Source organism: Podarcis melisellensis, assembly GCF_964234715.1.
Source record: "Podarcis melisellensis genome assembly, chromosome: 16".
NCBI lineage: Eukaryota > Metazoa > Chordata > Lepidosauria > Squamata > Lacertidae > Podarcis > Podarcis melisellensis.
This window is the reverse complement of record NC_138533.1, coordinates 17,181,922-17,204,397: the sequence shown is the minus strand read 5'-3', so window position 1 is coordinate 17,204,397 and position 22,476 is coordinate 17,181,922. Positions and strand designations below refer to the sequence as shown.

The window sequence follows — 22,476 nt, the reverse complement described above, 5'->3', positions numbered from 1 at the left end:
TGCATATGCCCTTGATTTGTAAATGAGATAAAATCATAGCACGCTATAGAAGAATCAAACATTTTATCTTTGATTTAAGTTGGTACGTCAGTTTTTACCGCAGCTCACTGTACCAAGAGTTCAGTGTCAAAAGTTCAGCAGTTTGTAGTTATTACCCTGCAAGCCTCCATCACTTAGATGTCACTTTTTCATTCTTGTCCCTCCCACATTGTTAAAAGAGCTGATCCTGATGTTTGTGTGTTTGTATAGTTTGATGAGTAATGTTTGCTGGAGCCTGCCAGGCATGTTTACCAGAGGTTAGAAGTAGGTTGAGTTGCCTGCACTGTAAGAATCATCCTCTCTTTCAAGCAGCCTTTGGTGTTTTGAAAATACTATTTATTTATTACGTTTATATTCCACCATTTTCTCCAAGGAGCTCAAGCGTACATGGTTCTCCCCCCTCCCCACAACAACCTTGTGAGGTAGGTTAGCCCGGGAGGCAGTAACTGGCCCAAAGTCACCCAGTAAGTTTCATAGGCAAGTGGGGATTTGAACCCTGGTCTCTCAAGGTCCTGGTAGTTTTGCTTTCTAACCACTACAGCACAATGGCTCACATTATGGAGGCATACTATTGTGTGTCTCTGCCTGTGGTGCCCTGGATTTGCCTGTCCCATTATGTACGAATTGACTCACTCGCTTGAGTTTTTAAGGGGGTTTAAGAACATAAGAGGAGCCTTGTGGAATCTGGATATAGATCCCTGTAGCCATAAAAACACAAGCAGAACCATACTGGGTAAGACCAAAGGCCCACCTAGCCCAGCATCCTCTTTCTCACAGAAGCCAACCCGTTGCCTCTTCTGGGAAGCCCACAAGCAGACGTCTCCTGCTGATGCCCAGTAGCTGGTATTCAGAGGCATAATATGGTACCTCTTATCCTGGAGGGGAAAAAAGACATAATTGATAACCTTATCCTCCATGAAAATCCCCCCTTTTTTGAAATGCCATCCCTACATCCCACGGCAGTGAATTCTGTAGTTTCATTCTGTACTGGCAGCCCTCTTTAGGGAAGTTTTTAATGTTTGTTGCTGTACTGTTTTTAATATTCAGTTGGAAGCTGCCCAGAGTGGCTGGGGAAACCCAGCCACATGGGTGGGTTATAAATAATAAATTATTATTATTATTATTATTATTATTATTATTATTATTATTATTTAAAGAAAAGCTTGCTTCTGTCTGCCCTGAATCTCCCATCCTTCATTGGATGACCCTGGGTTCCAGTAGAGTGTACGTGTGAGAGACAGAGAGGCACACTCCGAGAGAATCCACCTGTACTGTACATTTAAAGCACTATCATGCCATTCCAAACAGTCATGGCTTCCCTCAAGAATCCTGGGAGCTAGAGTTCGTTAAGGGTGCTGAGAGTTGTTAGGAGACATACACGCCCATATTCCCCTCCCAGTTTAGGGTTGTATCCAAGTATGTTCTACTTGAGCAGATCCACTTAAATCAATGAAGCTAAGCTAGTAACTCAAAATCAAGTCACTTACCATTTGTTAAAAAATTTTGCAGGGCAGGTAAGTAATATTAAGAACAAATTCGAATCATTCAGTCCTAAATACCTTATATTGAGCATCAGGAAAAATCCTAACCAGCTAGGGCTCATTCTGTTATTTTTCCTTTAATAAGACCAGCATGACTTATAGTTATCCAGATCTTTTAGCTAATTTATGCTGACTCGATTAATATTCTGGTTTACAAAATCTAATGAATGCATACATATTGGATAATTATATTTGCCCAAATAATGTCTAATTTGTTTTTTTTTCCAATCATGCTTTCAATTTAAACTAGATTTTTTTTCATTTTCTGATCAGTCTGAGTTCATTAGAAGTTCATTCCAAATTCTATAATCAGTAGAAAATGGGTAGAAGTCTGTGAAGAGTTCTGTCCAAATTAAATAGCAGTGGAATATCACTGTTGCAATCAAGAAAACAAGCATTCAAAAAGTTAATGGAAGTCCCCCAATAATCCCAGATGAGTACGCTTTTTCATCTTGAAGGATACCAGTTTCAAATAATTCATGGTTAGATATTAAAGGCGCAAGGTATCGATCCCGATAAAAAAGGAAGTAAAACATTAAAGGTCAAAGGCAGGGGGAGATGAGCTGCCATCATCCCCACCCCACCCTAATAAAAAAATCAAGGGAACAGCAATTCTTTCATGCCACTGAATTTTCCCAGCATCCTACTGGCATCCAGCTGACGACACTAAGGGTACACTTTGTGGGTTCCCTTTGTTGTTTTCTCCGTTGTCTGCCTGCAGTGTGCGAGGTCTCCAGCTTCCCCCACTTAGACGTACTGGCAAGGTGAAAGCTGCCCTGGTCCACCCATGTCATGGCCAAACTAAAGAGGCCTGGATCCATTCCATCAAATGCAGGATTTATTCCAGGTGATGAAGACTTGCTCCAGAGGAGGTCTGTTTAAGCAACCTCCTTTCCACAACACCTCAGAAACTTGAATGTACAACAACCTGGTGTCCTTCGGATGTTTCTGAACTACAGCTCCCATCAGCTCCTGGGACTATTTTGGACTGCAGCTCTCATCGGCCCCATGCTGGCTGTGGCTGATGGAAGTTGTAGTCCAAAACATCTGGAGAGCGCCAATTTTCAATAAGCCTACTTATAAGGGCTCCCTCTGGGAAATCGCCCTGCCTCCTCTCTAAAATCATTTACATTTTTAAGCGCTCTCTTCTCTCCATTCTGCTCACCGCTCTTTTTTCAAGTCCCAAAGCTGACTGGTGCTCACTGATAGCTGCAGCAGGGCTTGTTTTTCATTTTAAAAAATATAAATGTTAAAAGGGGGGGGGGAGGCAAATGCTCTTCAAAAACCGTTAGCCCATTAAATTGAGGATGCATAATTAATCAAATAGCTAATTAGGAGCTTGAAAAGAAGTAGATTAGCTACACTTGTTGGTAATAATAGTAATACCAGAAGTAACCTTAATTTAATTGAGTCAGCACACCCTACACAGAGCTCCAGGAGGAGAGGCGCCTCGGAAGGGTCGGAGAGGTATGGAATTTTTATCTGGCCTGTGGAGTCTTAAGCGGAGTTTTGCCAGGAAGAAGGCAGAACCAGACTTTTTTTTATGTCCATGGGGTTGCTGCACAAAGGAATTGTGGGGTGGCACTGTCCTGAGCTGGAGCTTTAGACCTGGGGATGGGGTCTTAAGAGCACAGGAAGAGTGCCACAGCTAGTTCCACAGCTGAGCCAATGGAGCAAGACAGGGCAGGGGTTTCAGCACCATGGAGAGCTCAGGATGCGAACAGGCCTATTGAGCCTCTGCTTTCAGCCCACTTCTCCCTGCGCTTTGAATTTTTATTCTAGATTATAACCTGCAGGCAAATTCCCCATACCTACCTACCTGCATGGTTATTCAGGACACATTAAGCAATCTGAAAGTGTTAACAATAAGTACCACCATATATAGACAAGGAAGTGAGAAAATCTTTGGAGATTTTGCAATGCCCTTTTGGATTCCTGAGCACGGTAGATGATTCCTTTGTACGTCACTCTTAGCATCTCCCCACCCCACCCCCCACGCTGACATTTTCGTTGTACATCATGTAAGAGAAGGTGCAGAACTACAGATTGGGGCTTGGGAGGGCAGGTGGGGCAGACAGGTGAGACTGGCGCTTGGTGACATTTCAGGGGTGCCCAGTGCATCACGCAGAACAAAAGGCACATCTGTCTTGAAGCTGGGATGTCCTTATGTGCTTTCTGTCGAGCCCAGCACTAGGGGGAATGGGGCAGGGAAGGGCACAGCCCCCATTGCTTAATGCAAGTTGAATGTTCTTGGCTGCAGAGACTGTTGCTCCCACACCAAGAAAATCTCATGAAGGCAAACTGTTGCAAGAAGCAAAATTCTCTCTCTCTCTCTCTCTCTCTCTCTCTCCCTCTCCCTCTCCCTCTCTCTCTCTCTCTCGCTCTCTCTCTCAATGTCTAGTTTTAAAAATGTGTCTTTGTGCCTAAAGTGGTGAAGCGAGTTAGGATATGGAGGAGCAGAGAATGCCTGGATGCACCTTAGATGTAAGACACATCAGAGATGTCATAAGAACAGCCTGCTTTAGCAGGCCAAAGGCCCACCTAGCACAACAGCAGCCAAACCCTGTGGGAAACCCATACACAGGACCTGAGCACAAGAGCCCTCTCCCCTCCTGTGGTTTCTAGCAACTGGTATTTGGAAGCGTTGCTGTCTCCAACTGCAGAGGCGGAGGGTAGCCATCTTGGCTCGTAGGCATCAGTCATCCTCTCCATGGATTTGTCTAATCCTCTTTTAAAGCCATCCAAATTGGTGGCCATCATTGCCTTGAGTGGGAGGGAGTTCCATGGTTTTCCTATGCACTGCATGAAGAAGTGCATTGAGGATTAACAATAAGTACCACCATGCCAGTCCCAGTCCCATTAGATCCCTGTTCTCCTTACACACACAAACGCAAACACACCTCCTGGCCTTCCTTGCAGTTTTACATTCATATCCCACTTCCTGGCCAACCCCTCCATCCCAAGAGAACCCCCGAGTGACTTCCGGTCATAAAACATAATTCTACATTCAATGTATTGCAGTTGTGGTCTTAGCACAGTCAGGTTATAGGATCATATGAAACTGCCCCATAGTGAGAACATTGGTCCTTTTTGGGGCAGTCTTTTCTGCAAGTGACTGACAGCAGCTCTCCAGGGTTTCCAGCCAGATTCTCTCCCAGACTTACCTGGAGATGCTGTCGGGGATTGAACCTGTGACCTTCTGCATACAAGGCAGATGCTCTGCCTCTGAGCTGCTTCTTCCAACAGCAACATTGGAACGGAACCCTCAGCAATTAGTTAAAACAGTAAAGCAACAAGCTGAGCCTGAAGGCAACATCATGTGGTCTTCAGAGATAGACTGCTTCTGAACATGGAGGATCCATTGTTCCTCAGTAATCGTTGCAATACTTAATTCAGTAGCAAGGAAAGTGAATAGAGAAAAGTTTTTCTCCCTCTCTCAGAACAGTAGAATTTGTGGAATCTGAATGTTGGGAACTTCAGCACAGATAAAAGAAAGTATTACTTTTGTTAAACTGTGGAACTCGCTCCCACAGGAGGCCGTCACGGCCACTAGTTAGAATGGCTTTAAAAAGGGGATTGGACAAATTCATGGAGGAGAAGGCTATCAATGGCTACTGGCCCCAATAGCTATGCTCTGCCTCCCCTTTTGGAGGCAGTAAATGCTTCTGAATGCCAGTTGCTGGAAGCCACAGGAAGAGAGGGCTCTTGTGCTTTGATCCTGCTTGTGGGTTTTCCACAGGCGACTGAGAACAGGATGCTAGACTAGTTGGGTCATTGGCCTGATCCAGCAGGCTCGACTTCTGTTCCTCTTTAGTATTTGACAGGATATCAGTACAAAATGCACATTGTCAGAAGAGAGGAAGAAAATGTGGAGGGGCTATTCTTAGGTTCTTTGGAAAAATCCTGAGAATTTCAGGCACCTGACTTTTCCATCTGATCCTTTTTGGTGGACTTCAATCCAAACCTCACGGAGAATTGTAGCGTACAGCTGGGCCTTTGGACATTGTTACTATTACACACACACACACACACACACACACACACAATTAAAGGGGTAGGGTGGGTGGGAAGCTTTATGGAGAGAGGGAAGGAGGGAGGGAGCTCACTTTGGATGAGAATAGCAAAGCAGGAAGCGGAAAAAAGCCTCCAGCTCTTGGCTGACCCAGCGACGTCGATCAGCCAGCATTTCTGCTAATTGCATTATTTACCAGCTGGAGGGAATTTCTGTCAGTAAATTCCGAGCTGGAGCAATATCCCCTGGCGGGATGCGCTGCCTCAGCACAATGGAGGTTAATTAGGGCCGATCTGCAAACTCTCCAGCCAGATCCTGGGTTTAACTTGTTCATGGCAGGTGGGAGGAGGGAGCCAAGGGTAAGGCCGGGTCTGTATGCATTGGACATCCAATGAAATTGAGTGTTGGAAGATCGAGAACAGACCAAAAAAAAAAGAGCAAGCCCTCCTTCAAGCAACATGTAGTTAAACTGTGGAACTCCCTCCGACAGGAGGCAGTGATTGCCACCAGCTTGAATGTCTCCAAGAGGACTGCACAAATTCATGGAGAAAGCTATCAATGGTTAGTCCAGCATCCTGTGGGAAAGCCACAAACAGGACCCAAGCAGAAGAGCATCCTCCCTTCTGTGGCTTCCACAGCAGCTGATATTCAGAAGCATTCTTGGCTGCAACCATGGAGGCAAAGTATAGACATCATGGCTAGTGGCCATTGATAGCTCCTGCCTCTGTGAATTTCTCCTGCCCTCTCTTCAAGTCATCTTCCAACACTCAGCTTGATTGGATGTCCTCGAGTTCTAGTGTTCTGAGAGAGGGAGAAGTTTTTCTCTCCATGCCAGGCATAATTTCATGAATTTCTTTCATGTCACTTCTTACTCAGCTTTTCCCTAAACTAAAAAGTCCCAAATGCTGCAAGCTTTCCTCATAGGAGAATCCCTTTTCTTTTTTTAACATTTTCTAGCTCTACCACAGAGAGGCAAACAGAACCTGTTGACCTGTTTATGTGTGCACAAGAAAGGAGCACTGAGGAGACACAGCTGGAGCCAAATTTAGCCTGCAAATGCAAGATTGTTTTGTTTTTTGCCTGTTTGATATGTGCCTCTTTGTGTGCCCAGTGCAGTGCTGTGTTAAGTATAATTCGGCCTGAATCTTCCTGCCTGTGTTCTTCTTTCTGAAAAGCCAGCACAAACTCTACTTTTGCAAGTGAAAAAATCAGATGAAACTCTAAACTAGTATAGAGGAAGGCAAGCAGAACCCTTGTTTGTTTGTTTTTGCTTTGTTTTGCTTGCTTGCTTGTTTGTTTATGTATTTAGAGCATTCGGTACCCCACTCTTTAGCCAGAAAGGCTCCCAGAGTGGTTTCCATACAGTCAATTAAAACCAGACAGTTCCTGCCCACAGGCTTCCAGTCAAAATGCCATGACATACAAGGGAAAAGGGACAGGGAGGAAAAGAAGGGGGATCAAACAGGCACCGATTCTTAAAAAGCTGATTTTATAATGACCAGCTGACCCAGTTAAAAAGCTGATTTTATAATGACCAGCTGACCCAGTTCAGGGCAGGAGGTGCCTGATAGAGTAAGCTTTCAGCTCCCACTGATGCAGCCTTATCACAGCAGGGCTGATGGAGTGAGCCCTGCTTCCCGTCTCTCCCACTGAGGCAACCCAATGTCAAATCCCACAAAGCTTCTCGATTTGGCCCTCGGCATTCTCCACTAGCCACGCCCCTCTCTCAAGGCCACACCCACCCCAGCCGCTCGCTCTCTGGCCTTGCTGCATTTTTTAAAGTGCTGCAGCTCTTCTCTTCTCTATGTCCAAAGCCTTGTGGCACTTCCAGGATCCTCAGGAGCACTTTGAACTGCTCGCGGTGTTTCTGGGAGCCCTCGGTAGTTCTGGGCTGCTTGATTTCCTTCCTCCTTCCCACTCCGCTCTGCAACGCCTTCCATTATTTCTAGCCTGTTTGTGTCTTTTAGCAACTGGGGAGTTTTCAGCCAGGGGAGCGGGGGTAGGGAGCCTCATTACGAGACTCATCTGCCTTTAATTAATTCTGGGCTCACGGCTTGCCATGCAAGCTCCCCTGAGACATGCTTATTTTAAAAGAAATATTCGTGTTCTTCATCCCCGCCCCCTCCCTTCACGCTAGTGCTGCGGAGCTTTTCCTGTGCCCCCAGAATGGTGATTCCGGCTGGCACGCTGTAGCTGTGGGTGTTCAGAGAGGGAACTCTAGGTGATATTGTTATCTTAATTATAATAACCTACTTGCTGACTAATTAAGTTCTTGGGGGTTGGTGAACTCTATCAGACTTCAGCTTACTTGTTGAACTTGCTAATCACAGTTTGTGTTAATATGTGGGAAGCAGGGGACCCCCCCCCCAATCCCCTTATTTGAAAGGTATTAAGGGTCGATGGCGTCCTTGTGTGTGCAAACCATAGAAGAGAAAATTCAATGAATCTTTGGCCACTGCAAAAGGGTACTGCGAATGTATGCAATAAAATGGATTATTCCAACTAAATATTAGGAAGAACTTTCTGGTGGTAAGAGCTGTTTGACTGTGGAAAGGACAGCCTTGGAAAGTGGTGGACTCTGCTTTGTTGGAGGTTTTTCAACAGAAGTTGGATGGTCACCTGCCAGGGATTCTTTAGCTATGATTCCAGCATTGCAGAGGGTTGGACTAGATGACCCTCAATGGTCCCTTCCAACTCAATGGGAGCCTGTGGCCCTCCGAATGTAGCTGAACTACGCTCCCCACCATCCCTCATCACCAGCCATGCTAGCTGGGGCTGATGGGAATTGTAGTTATCTGGAGGGCTGCAGGCCCCTCACCATTGGCTTATATCGAGCTTCCTCTTAAAGATCCTTTACGGCGCTGTTGGATCCCGGGGGAAGGGATTTTTGAAAACACTTGCTACCAGCCAAGGAAGTGTTTTTTTAAATAAAACCCTTGATCTGCATCTGTTCTCCTTAAGCAAACAGCTCTGGGCATTGTCTCTTTGGGGTAAAGCGCAGCGCATGAAATTGTCTGCGCAATGGAAGGGATAAAACTGCTTACGTCTTTAAATGTACCAAACCCTCAAGAGAGAGAAAGAATAAAATGCGAATTGAGCGGGGATAGAGAAGCAGCCGGGAGATGACTAGAAATGGAAGAGGTTTGTGCAAATGTCAGTCCATCAAGGGTTCACCTGGCAACCTGCTTTCCTCAGTGGCCAGCACCTTTTAGACCAGGCCTGGCTATTTAAGGAAGACAAGATTATTTTGCCTTAGAGAGTGGTTAGCCCTGCCACATGATTTGGAAAGGAATCAGGATCCTCTGGAGAACTGACTGAGCAAATGTCCCTTTTCAACTGGCCGGGGGGGGGGGGCGTTATAAATAACATGTCTTGGAGTTAGTGCTGTAATTACCCAGCAGGCTCTGCTTCTCTCCTCTTGCCAATGATTTCTTCCACACATCTAACTTAATTAGCTGCTTCCCTTTTCTTGGCTGATGGCTCATAAATAATGAGCCTCTGTCATCTCCCCTCTCCATTTGGGGCTGTGGAGGGGGGTGGGACCTGGCAGGAGCTGCAAAGAAGATTCCTTGGCTCAAAAAGAGATCCAACTTTCCCCATGTTCCTGGCCTAGGTGACCTTTGGCTCTTGAAGGAAACAGGAACCTCTGCATTCTAAGCTAGACTTTTGCCAACCTGGTGCCCGGCAGAGGTTTTTGACTCCAACTCCCATCAATTTCCCAGTCGACACAGCCATCTTGGACTAATAGCTGGGGCTGATAGAAATTGTGGCCCCAAATGGCTGTACTGCCTGGGACTGGTGGGAGCTTGTGTCCAAAACAGCCATATTGGCTAAGGTTGGTGACACTCGCGGTCCAAAATGGCCATGCTGACAGGGGCTGATGGGAGTTCTGGTCCAAAACATCTAGAGGGCACCAAATTGGCAAAGGATGCCCTTATTGATCATTGGAACTTCTTTTTTGCTCTTCTGATTCCTCATTTTTGTTCCCCTTTGGGGTGGGTTAGCCAAACTGTGCTCTTCAAGCTAGAAAAAGGGGGCAACCTTTTCTCTTTATCACGTTGTCATCTTAGTCACTGCCAGAAGCATTGCTCTGTCTGTTCAGATCAGTCTCACGGTCATGCTGACGACATGGCTTCCATGCTGAGCTTTGCTCACCTTTCCCCCTGGCGCTTGTGCCCCTGTTCAGCCGCCTCCTGCAACAGAGAAAGTATCCTCCCTGTGGTGATCAAGGTGGAGTTTCCACAAGCTCATGGGGAGAAGGCTGGCGGTTTTCTTTACCTACTTGCACCCCAGCCAAGCACAAACGGAGCCTGCTTTTGGAGACTTGCGGCTGTTCGCCTTGGTTGAGAAGGACACTGAGCCAGTGAGCCAGGCAGAGGGCAAGGAAGGACAACGCCAGAGCATTGATGAATGGGTTGGTGAGCAGGGAGGGAGGGAGACCATCCAGCCTCACCAAGGTCATCTTCACTCCAGGGTTGGGCAAAGCATCTGAAAAGCCGCAGTGCTCAATTCTCTTAAACTAACAGGTGACTAATTCTCTTCAATCTCTGAAGTCAACAGCCTTGCGGCCAGCTGGTGGCTGCACCCCCAGGCCTAGAAGCTGCAATTCCAGAAATGTTGAGGCCAGCTTGGGGGGTTCAGTTGGTGGTGTCTTAAGTTCATGCTCCCACGTCTTGCAACACAAACATATCGTATGCATGATGCAAAGCAAGCACTGGTTTTTCTTCCTGTTCTCTGGCTTTCAGTAAGCCATGGGAGATGTTGTTACTAAGGCACCCGATTAATGTATTAGAGACTCGGGTGCACTAGGAAGCTGCATTTTGAAGTTCCTTTGGCACCCGTTACACTGCTGTTGCCGTGTTCATGGCACAAGAAGAGAGGGAGACTTCCAACAAAATGGTACATGAAAAGAAGGCAACTGGACAAGATTCAGGAGATCACAGGGGTTTGGGGGAGGCATTCCAACTTCGTTGTACTCCCAGACATGTCACAGAGAGCATAAAGGGATCCAAATCCCCAAATTTAACTGAGGAACGGGGTGAGTTATTTTCTGGTATTTTACAAAGTCTCTTGGTTTTCCGTACTGGATTCCAATTCAGTCTGGGGTGGTTTGACTATTGTCATTTGTGAGGGATTTTGAACATGCTCAGAGGGACTTGATTCCTTCACTCTTTATAGAGCCACTTACTAGTTTGCAAAGCTCTTTTCAAATTCTACCTGTCCTGTTTTCTCGGATATTCGGGCATCATAAGAAGAGCCTGGCTGCTATATCAGGCCAAGGGCTCATCCAGTCCTGTGCTCTTCTCACAGTGGGCAGCCAAGTGTCCTAAGGGAAGCCCACAAGCAGAATCTGAGCTCAAAAGCAGCAACTCTCCGCACCATCCGATATTCAGAGGAATACTGTATCTGATAGTGGAAGCAGAGTATCATTCCTTCTTTTAGAGTTTGAGACTCACACATCTGAGGTCGAGTGCTGTTATTTGAAGCAGGATCTGGGGCTGGCGCTCCCAGGGGAAGCGAGGCTCAGATTAGTCGCCAGATGGAATAAACGACAAGGAGTCCTCCTCTGATGCTCAGCGTGTGGAATGAGATGTCTGGGACTGTGTTTTTAAAAAAAGATTATAATTTTTTTTCTCTGGATCATGAAAATTAGTCGTGTGTGTGTGTGTGTGTGTGTGTGTGTGTGTGTGTGTGTGTGTGATTTGCTTCCACAATTTCAAGGGTTTTTTTCTGGCATGGAAGAGGGACGGGAGTGGGCAGGATTGAAGAGAGGGAAGCAAAACAATTTTCGTTTTGTGCCTCTGGGACTCATCTCTCCTAGTCTGAAATGGGTACTGTGACTGATCTCCCAGGTGCCTGCAGCTGTGGATAAAGGACCGTAGAGACTAGTGTGCGAATCCTGATGTTGCCATGGCAAGATCCCAGAGCAAGCCACGGTATACACTTGTCCTGCACTATTATTTTAACAGTCATTCTTTTTCCTGAGAACTGTAGTGGCTTTGTAGATAGACAGTGTGGGGTAGTGGTTAAAGCTACCTCCCCCAACCTGATCCCCTCCAGATCTTTTGGACAATGGCTGCCATCAGTCTGAGCCAGTGCTGAGCAGGGCTGATGGTGTTTGTAGTCCAAAGCATTTGGAGGGCACCAGGTTGGCAAAGGCTGTGATGGAGTGACGTAGGATCTAGCCATGATTCTCGCTTGGTGATGTTGGGTCAGTCACCATCTTTCAGCCTAATCCGCTCCACAGGGTTGTTGTTGCTGGTCATGGGAGCCATACATGGTGCTCTGAGGTCATATAATCATAGAACTGTAGAGCTGGAAAGGACGCCAAGGGTTATCTGGTCCAGCCCCCTGCAATGCAGGAATCTCGACTAGATTATACAGTACATGACAGATGGCCACCCAATGTCTGCTTCAAAACCTCCAAGGAAGGAGAGTCTGCCACCTCCCAAGGGAAACCGTTCCACTATTGAACAGCTCATACTGTCACAAAGTTCTTCTTGTAACTTGAATCCATTGGTTGGTGTCCTAGCCTCCAGAGCATGAGAAAACAAGTTTGCTCTATCCCAGGGGTCAGCAAACTTTTTCAGCAGGGGGCTAGTCCACTCCTCCTCAGACCTTGTGGGGGGCCAGACTATATTTTGGAAAAATAATAATGAACCAATTCCTGTTCCCCACAAAGTAACCCAGAGGTGCATTTTAAATAAATCACACATTCTACTCATGTAAAAACACGCTGATTCCCAGATTGTCCACGGGCCGGATTAAGAAGGCAATTGGGCTGAATCTGGCCTCCGGGCCTTAGTTTGCCTACCCATGCTCTATCCTCCATGCGGCAGCCCTTTAGATGTTTGAAGATGGCTATCATATCTCCTATCTGTCTCCTCTTTACCTCTGAGAAGATGTGAGATGCAAATTAAACATTTCCCTCCTGTGATGATGTCGCCTCTGAGCATCCACGCCAAAGTAAATTCTCAGAATTATTTGAGCAGAGAAAGCTATGCTCGTTAAACTGGTGCCAAAACTGGTGCAGATGTGCCCCATTGGCCAGCATGTTGAGGGATTTTGACTAGCATGGTGTTTAAGAAGAAGCACCAACAAGGTGGTACTGATGACATCTTCGGTCCTGCAAAGAACCAAAGTAGAATGGAAGATTTCTGCAAGCTGCAGTCCACTGCACCTAGTGATAAATCAGATCCTATTACATGATCTGTATTTGTGGCTGAATTCTGATGCTGTTTTGTTTTGTTTTGATTGACACATTGTATTTTTAGTGTTATTAGTATTGATGTATATTGTCGTTCACTGCTTTGGGAGCCTTGGGTTAAAAAGCAGGACATAAATTAACCATACCCAAACCATAGGCATTGCCTCTGGACTCAATAGAATGGGAAAGTGGGTGGCCTACCTTGCAGGGTTGCGAAGGAGCGCCCTGTACTGACTACCTTCTTCTGAACACGCCTATTTCGCAGCTAATGCAGATGGACAAATCTTTGTCTTGCCTCATCCTGTTCTTGCCAGGGGTCTTTCTGAGCACTTAACTGGGCTCCCATGTAGGCTGTGACATCCCTGAGAAACTGGGGGGAGGGCAATGCAAGCTCCCTTCATAGCTGCAAAACCTTTTACCATTGTGTTGGTGATGCAAGCCTGCTAATGTCATTTATTTATTTAAAATTGTCAGCAAAGGAACCACTTAGCTGCATATGCCCTTGGCAGAACTTCAGAAAGTATCCGCCAGCGAACCAGAGCAGAATGGCGCACGCTGTTGCGAGCAATTAGGTATTTATAATTCACAGGGAAGGAGGCACAAAGCATCGAGCCGGCTATGGAACTAAGAGAGCCACAAGAAATCCAAAAAGCCCTTTTTATTTGCACTTTGAGCTCATCCTACTCCTTAAACTGGGGGCAAGTGGCACACAGTAAAAAAATGCCAGCTTAAAAACAAATCATGCATCCGAGTTTTTGAGAATGGAAAATGTCTTTGCTAACGTTGGATCTGTTGGCATCTCTCTAGCAATTATGGATAAGTCCTACAGGCTGCAGTTCTCAGAGCTGAAATGTTGAGCCACCCGTTGCTCCACATTTTCTGGTCAAAATTGCTGATTTGTGGTTTCTAAAACGTGTGAGTTAGGTCACTTGTAGTTTAACCAGCATGCTGGATATGACATCCCAGTTTGTTGCACTCAGTGTTTTTAGGTTATATCATAGAATCATAGAGTTAGAACCCTTCAAGGGTCATCTAGTCCAAGCCCCTGCAATGCAGAAATCTCAACTGAAACATCCATGAGAGATGGCCACCCAACATCTGCTTAAAAACCTCCAAGGAAGGAGAGTCTACCACCTCCCAAGGGAGACCATTCCACTGCCAAACAGCTCTCACTGTCAGAAAGTTCTACCTGATGTCTAGTTGGAATCTCCTTTCTTGTAACCTGAAGCCATTGTTTCGTGTCCTCCCCTTTGCAGCAGCAGAAAACAAGCTTGCTCCATCTTCCATATGACAGCCTTTCAGATATTTGAAGATAAATGTCATATATCCTTTCAGTCTCCTCTTTTCCAAGCTAAACATACTATACCCATCTCCTTCAAGCATTCTTCATAACGCTTGGTTTCCAGGTTGCCTTCCTCTACACATTGCCGAAATGTTTTGCCACATTAATGAAAAATTACTCTGTTTTGTTAATCACAGTAACATAAGAAATTTCACAGGTTAACAAAGGGTTTCAGGGTCAGCATGCACAAAGTGCTGTTTATATACTGGAACCCTCAGCCCAGGGATTTGACTGCTGGTCAGCTTGGGCTGGTGGAAGATGCAGTCCAAAACATCTGGGGGGAACCTGGATGGCGAAGGCTGCTGTACATCAATTTCCAAACAGGGGCTTGAAGCAGCCAAAGGACACTCTTTTACAGGAACGAGTGATCCACTCTGGCTTTTCTGTGGTCCCTTTTAGAAATCATGCCATTTATGTTGCGGCATCAGAATTCAGACTCAGGACCCAAGACCTATCCAAGGAGTGAGAAAGAGAAATGGCCCCTGAAGACTCAGTTACACTGAGCTTAAAAGGTGTGCATGCTTTCAAGTCTTGTTTGACCTTTTTAGACAAATTGCATTTTAAGATGAGTATTTGCGCTGGCTAGACTCCAGCAGTTACTGACTGCTGCTTCAGAGGGGAGGTGAAAGAAACTTCCTTATGGCCCAACTGCATGCATTTGTGAGTGTGGAGAAGCTCAGGATCTGAACCAGTGTGAATCTCCCCAACTTTCTGGCCTCCAGGTGTTGTGTGCTACAATTCTCACTAAGCCCCAGCTAGCATGGCCATTGCAACTGAGGCTGATGGTGAGGTTGTGGTCCAAAACATTTGGAAGGCACCAGGATGGGAAGTTTGCTCCTCTGCTGCTGCCTCCCTCTTCTTCTTCTCCTTCTCCTTGTTTCACAGCATCTCACATCCATCTTTGGATATATGCCTCTTCACGTCCTCTCCCTCGTTCTTTGTTGTTTGCTTCTTTCATCTACATAAGCCCTGCTGTTGGTTTTAGATCATCCACCCATTGCATAGGTGGCCATCCCCTTGGTCTTTTGAAATCGTAGGGTCTCTGTACTAACGCTGCTTTACTCCATCACCCTCGGTTGCCTCTTGCCACATGTCTTGCACGTGTCCATTTTAACTTTGCAGCCTTTCCCGCCGCATCTGCAATTTTCATTCTTTGTTGTATCCAATTATTAGCTTCGCTATGTTTCAGTGATCTTCCTAGCATTGCACGTTCTCTGGCATACTGTGCTGTTCTTAAGCTGTTTGTGTTTCTCTGTGTCATGGACCAGTTCTCCGCTCCATAACACATCACAGGTAATCTGCACATATTGAACACTTTAAAAGGTTGCTCTTAGCCTTTTAAAGATCCATCTGCGTTAGGAGCCAGGAGCAAGTTTTGTCAGCCCTGCCACAAGGGATTCCTGCACCTGTGTATGTGTCAAATGTGATTCGTGGAGCAGCAGGAAGGAACACAGAGACACCTGTCAATCGCTATCAGTTATGATGGCTAAATGGACCCTGCATGTCCGGGGGCAGTTTGCCGCTGATCGCCAATGGGAGGGTGGTGTTAAGAGTCCCAAGACCTCGTGCAGGGTTGGTCAGTCCAGGATGCAAGGCATTGGAGGAATAGAATCGAATAGAATTTTATTACTACGGTCACAGACCAGTTCCTTCTCACTTACAATATCAGGAAAATCATAAAACACAACAGGAATACACTGAATTACAATTGGATATAACAGAGACAATTCAGATATAGCGGCAGATATAGCGGCAGTTAAAAAAATACATTAAATCTTGATCACTAAAATATAACCTAAAATTATCATTTAAAACCTTAATCATTTTGGTAGTACAGCTTGTTCCCTAAGTTTTATGGCAGTCACACAGAATTTGGCCACCCTTAGCGTGATCTCTAGATCCTTTTGCTCTACCAGGAGTTTTAGACATTGAAGTTTGAACCCATCTGGAGATTTTTGTATAACAGGAGTGGGGCATTGGAGGAGTTGGCTGTTGATGACCCAGAGGGACAGGCCTGGTCAGGATCTCAAGAGATCAGGGAGACTCCAGGGAAGGAAGTTACGGGTGAGGAGTCAGATCCCGGGGAGGGTCAGAGTGGGGTTCTGCTTCAGCCTCCCATCCCATCTCCTGACACATTGCCCCAGCATTTCCTTCACTCCCCAGCCTCGCCTTCTGTCACAGATTTAGCTTCTGAGGCTGTTTGCAGCCCATCCTCTCAGGAGAACCTTACTGTGCAGCCTGGGGCAGAACTGTTGCTGATGGCCTCCTCCATCACCTGGGTCAGAGAAGCCAGCACAGGTACAAACAGACAGCACAAGCTCAGCCCACCAGAAGGAGTTCTTGTTTGCTTGCCCAATACAAAGGACAGTCCCGCTTGCAACTCTGAAGCTTTGCCCGCCCCATATGACTCAAGGGGGCATATCGCTTAATGGATCAACATCCTAGCATGCTTAGCCATGCAGAGCACCTGTTGTGTCTTTTGTTTTTTAATTGCATTAGCATAAAATCAAAAACACAAAAGCATCAAACTTACAGCGCATAGGAGTAGTACAGAGCTTGTAGAAAAATAAAATGTAGAAAAACACACCAGTAAGGCTAGATTTTGTGATCTGGTGGGGGAAGAGAGTTTTGTATATCTGTATTTGACACATATGAAATGAAATCCCACCAAACGGCATTAGAAGTGTTCCAGGTTTCCTTTACCCTTAGACACACGTAATTTGTGAGTTATTTTTCTCTGCAGTAATCAGAGTCTGAATATTGTTGTACCACAACAAGAAGCTTAGCCATACATAGACCTTGATGTGACTTTGGACCCTAATCTGCCTGTGTACCATACTGATTTGAGCATTAAAGGTTTTAGCAGAAACTGGGATCTGAGTTCAAATTCTTCCACCTCCCCTGAGAGGCAGGGCTGGTGGAGGCAACAGTGGGGAGGCACCTGGTGGCTCCTAGTTGGGAAACAGAATCTGGGACAACCGAGCCTTTGGCCTTCATCCTGCAGGGACCTGCTTGCATTCTTTTCAGCAATCTCTAGACCTGTCAGGAACTCGGCTGCCTGGCCTTAAGGAACAGGTTGCTGGAAGCTGCCTCTCTCATTGAGCCACCGAGCCATCAAGTCGGCCGGGGCTCTCTGCACGTCCTTGGTGTATAGCACAGAGATATATGATGGGCTCTGACATTTATCCCCGCCTGGCAGGCAAGCATCGTTTGTTCACCGCTCTGGAGTTATTGGCTGCCGTGTAACTGCTCCCAGGCGACTCACCCTCCCGGTAGACAGTCAAAGGAGTTCCCCTCCTCACCTAGTCTGGGCAGAGTTCAGTGGCAGGCCTGGATCCAGGTGTCCAGCTTAACCTGGGGCAGAAGCAGGCTTTGATGTGTTTCTTTACGAAACATAAAGATCCAGGGTTCTTTAATAACTTTAGAAGAGCCCTGCTGGATCAGGCCAAAGGCCTACCTAGTCCAACATCCTCTTCTCACAGTGGCCAAACAGAAGCCTGTGGGAAACCCACAAACAGGTCCCAAGCACAAGGGCCCTTTCCCCTCCTGTGGCTTCCAGCAGTTGGTATTCAGAAGCATAACATTACTGTCTCTGACTGTGGAGGCAGAGCGTAGCCATCATAGCTAGTAGACTTCAGTTGCCTTCTCCATTAATTTACCCAATCCTCTTTTATTTTTTATTTTATTTTATTTTGTATTTTTTTATTTTATTCGAGTTCGGGATTTTTACATACATATATTATCTCCTTCCAATTTTTAAATTTCCCATACATTTTTTTCCTTTCCCTCCCTCCCCACCCCAGCACCCATTGGAAGGGTTCAAACAATTATCCTCAGCCATGGGCATAGCATCTTTAGTTTCCACCAAATGTCTTTTGTTCCAGTAGTTTTTATCCAGCCTTCCAAGTCAGTGGCCATCACTGCCTCCTGTGGGTGAGAGTTCCATCGTTTATGTGCTTCATGAAAAAGGACTTTATTTTATCTGTCCTGAATCATTTTAGCAAATAATTTGACTGTTGCTGTTGCTGTTTTTACAAGGTGCTTTTAAATGACACCAAGAGCCCAGCAATGTGATATGCACTCCCAAGCATGATAAGGGGGGGGGGGCTAATATGAAAAACACTCCCCAAATGATACGCTCCAGATTTTTGTTGGACTCCAACTCCCATCTGCCTTAGCCAGCAAGGGTGATGGTCAGGCATGAGGGGAACTGGAGTCCAAGGAGTTCTAGCGGGCACCATGTCGGCAGACCTTGATGTAAATTAGAGAGAAATATTTTCCTTTATTGCGCTATGATTAAAATTGTAAGAAAGTTGAAACCATTCTGTACCTCTTTTCAGATAGGTTCAGGTCTTCTATGCCCTTCATCTGCAACACAAAGGTACATGCTTTTCCTCACTTAGGTTCCATCATTTCCCCCCTCTATTGTTCAGAGGAGCCTCCCAATTTAGAAGCGGTCTATTCTTTGAGCGCCAGTTGCTGGGGAGTGAGCAGATGGCCTTGGGATCCCTCTTGTTGTCTTCTGTGCCTCCATTTCCTTGGCCATGGTTGGAAAGAAGGTGGACCTTAGACCACCAGGGGTCTTCTTTTGTCCGTAGGGTGTGCCCTGGGGTTCTGGCACTTAGCCCTTTCCTGCAGGCAACAGGGCCTTCCTCCCATGAGCCTGAGTGGCCCTTTAAGACCTGGGAAAGGAGCCACCTTCTAATGGAGGCAGTCCCTAAAAGCTTCTCTGGCTGCCTCGGTGCAGATGCGCTTGAGTGCTGGAGAGTCCTTGCATCTCCGGGGTGATGATTAATTTAAACAGACAAGGAGGGTTCCTTGCGCTTTTGCCTGCTTCTCCTGTTCCAGAGTGCACCGTGTAGCCTTCTGCCTGAGTGGCTTTTCTTAGCTGAGATTATGTCAGGCGGAGAAAGAGGAAGATTCAGCCAGCAGAAGGAGACAAATCTCAGAGACATGTAAGGAGAGGGCACTGCCTTAGAAGATTTCTTCCGTTGCATGTGACACAATTCTGGCACTGGGGTGAAAGCGGGATGCAAAGATGAGGCAGGATTCAAAGAGACACAACAGCAGACAACCCTTGGAAGGGGGCTGGGGAAAATGGAGCTTAGTTGGGATAAACAGGAAGAGGCCCAAAGCAGCCCTCACCAAACTGGTTCTTTCCACATGCTTTGGAGTGTAACTCCCATTAGTCCCAGCATCATGTGGCTAATGGGAGTTGTAGTTCACAGCATCTGAAGCGTACCAGGTTGGGGAATGCTGCTGTAGCAACATGACATGTTCACAGTAGAACTGGGATGAGCCAGAGAGATAATTTAGCCCAGTGTTCTCCAACCTGCAGCCCTCTGACTGTTTTGGGACTACAACTCCCATAAGCCCCAGCCAGCACAGCCATAACTGGCAAGGGCTGATGGGAACTGGAGACCTCATCTGGAAAACACCCAGTATGTGATCACACAGTTTAGTTCCACCGGGGACTGTTGTGGAATTTCAGAAATTGAGAAATTGCCCAGAGGATGATGTTTTCCTCCCTCCTTCATAAAACTCAAGGTGGGGAGGGGGCAGATGGAAGCATGTGTTGGGTGTCATCTAGTAAGACTAATGTGGGAGCAGCTTCAATATACTTAACACATTATTATGGAATTTGCTTTCTGCCCACCAGGAAAAAAAAGATTTTGCTAGGGGTTGAGAGGCATATTCATGGAAGAGAAGGCATCTATCAACACCTTTTTGGCAATGGCAGCTGAAGGAGAACCTCCAAGCACAGCAGTATATAAAAGAGCTTTATGTTCTCCCCAGAATAACATGGGCAAAAATAAACCTCAGAAACAGCCTTATCCTGTGTCACACCATTCATTCCAGTCGCCTCACCTCAAAAAGGGTATTGTAGAGTTGGAAAAGATTCAGAAAAGGACAACCAAAATGAACAAGGGGACGGAGAGACTCCTCTATGAAGAAAGGTGGCAGCATTTGGGACTCGTTGGTTTATAGAGAAAAAGCGAGTAAGAGGAAACGTAAAAAGAGTTTATAAAATTGTGCAAAAAATGGAGAAAGTGGATAGAGAAAAGTTTTTTCTCCCCCTCCCATGACACTGGAACTTGTGGACATAACATCTATTGCAGCTGAATGTTGGAAGATTCAGAACAGGTAAAAGAAAGGACTTCTTCAGGTTGCACATAGTTAAACTATGGAACTCTCTCCCACAGGAGGCAATGATGGCCACCAATTTGGATGGTTTGGAAAAAGGATTGAACAAATTCATGGAGGAGAATATCAATGGCTACTAGTCACGTTGGCTGTGATCTGCCTCCTTAGTCTGAGGCGGTAATGCCTCAGAAAACCTGTTGTTGGAAACAGCAGGCAGGAAGAGGGCTGTTGCGCTTAGATCCTGCTTGTGGGTTTCCCACCGGCACCTGGTTGGCCACTGTGGGAATGGGATGCTGGACTAGATGGGCCATTGGCCTGATCCAGGAGGCTCTTCTGATGTCCTTACGTCCGTCTAGCTTGTCATTCACTTGAGAGCCTTCAACTGGAGATTCTATCAGTCTCACAAAACATGCTGAACAAGCTCTAATACTTAAAGACAGTTAATAACCTCTGCTTTCCTTCTCTCACCCTCCCCACTTCATTCTTTTGTCCATCTGGGTAAAGAACCATATATTGCCTCTGCTTTGCCCATGTACTATGTGAATGTGATTGTTCTGGCTGCAGGCCAGAATCTCTTGACTCTGCATATGCCTATCAAGTATTCAGGTAGCTCCTGCACTGTGATGAGAACGTGCCAAAGGGTCTGTCGCCAGGACCTTTCTACGGTCACAACAGCCCTCCAGTGAGCCTTTCCCATGTCTGGCCAGCTGTCTCTCCCACGCCACGGCCTCCTCTGGCCAGCTGGCCATTCCCCCAAAATGCACACATGGACAACAATGCCTCTAGTCTTTTCTAATTTGATAGCCCAAGTTTTTTTTATGTCAACCAGAGAGTGCTAAGGAAAATTGACTTGGCTCTTTATTTCTACCCCGAAGATGAGGAAGAAGAAAAAACCCAGTGCTGGGTCTTGAGTGGCAGCCAAGCACCATTCATTGACCCAGCCGTGCCACTGCCTGCGGATCACAGGAAACCAAATAAAATCAGTGGGCAGGAGATAGTTGCGCTTTTAATTATCAGAAGAGGTGACATCTGCCCCCATGGAAAGCAGTTTGGAAGCTCCTCCGCCCCCAAACCAAAAGCTTCAATGCACAGCTGCTTCTTAAGGAGGATTCTCTGACACCCGGGATTGATGTGTTCTGCCATCTCCATTTGGCCCATCTCCATTTCAAAATGCAAATGAAATCCCACGTATAATAAAATGTGCATATGCTTAGACTTTGCGACATTGCCCCCCTCCTTTTTTTAGGCAGAAGGCGCTCCAAGGTGCAGGTGGAAAAAATGAAGAAATGCTATTGGGTAACAGAGAGAAGGCGGAACTTTTCAACACCTGCTTTGCCCCTGTCTTCACCCGAAAGGAAAGCGGTGCCTAACTTGGTGATAATAGTATAAACGATGCAAGGAGGGAGCTGCAGCTCAAAATAGAAAAAGAGGTTGTCATGGACCACCTAGCTACTTTAAATGAATTCGGCCTGATGGGTTGCACCCAAGGATATTAAAGAAGCATGTGGATGTAATCTCAGAGTCTCTGTTTGTACTATTTGATAATTCTTGGAAAACAAGTGAGCTTTCTGCGGGCTGGAGGCGGACAACTGTTGTCCCCATCTTCAAAAAGGGGTGAAAAGAAGATTCAGGTAACTACTGACCAGTCAGCTTGCCATTGATACCAGGAAAGGTCCAAAAACATTTAATTAAACAATCAATCTGTGAACACTTAGAAAAGGATGTTGTCATTACTAAAACCCAGTATGGGTTTCTCAAAAACAAATCACGCCAGAGAAATCTCATTTCTTATTGGAGTTACGAGTTTGGTAGATTGGGGGAATGCTGTGGACGTAGTGTATCTTGATTTCAGTAAGGCTTTTGACAAAGTCCTCCATGATGTTCTTGTGGAGAAGTTGATAAAATGTGGGCTGGATGAGGTAACGGTTAAGTGGATTCGTAGCTGGTTGACTGAATGAACCCAAAGAGTGCTCATTAATGGTTCTTCATTATCCTGGAAAAAAGTGGTTTAGTGTGATGCTGCAGGGTTCTGTCCTGGGCCCACTGGTGTTCAACATCTTTATAAACGAATTGGATGAAGGAATTAAGGTGATATTTATGAAATTCGCAGATGACATCAAACTGGGAGGGGTAGCTAATGCTGCAGAAGATATAATCAAGATTCAGAATGCCCATAAGAGATTGGAGACCT

At 46.1% G+C, this 22,476-nt stretch overlaps 1 protein-coding gene and 1 long non-coding RNA gene across 8 annotated transcripts in view; both read left to right on the top strand.

Annotated features, from left to right (window-relative positions):
- The window catches only part of PC (pyruvate carboxylase), a 250,399-nt gene that overhangs the window by 140,625 nt on the left and 87,298 nt on the right, over positions 1-22,476 (top strand). The window lies entirely within an intron of this gene.
- Positions 18,244-20,374, top strand: LOC309359331. The gene is made up of 3 exons (XR_014163817.1): positions 18,244-18,700; positions 18,990-19,096; positions 19,801-20,374. It is a non-coding gene; the product is annotated as an uncharacterized lncRNA (long non-coding RNA).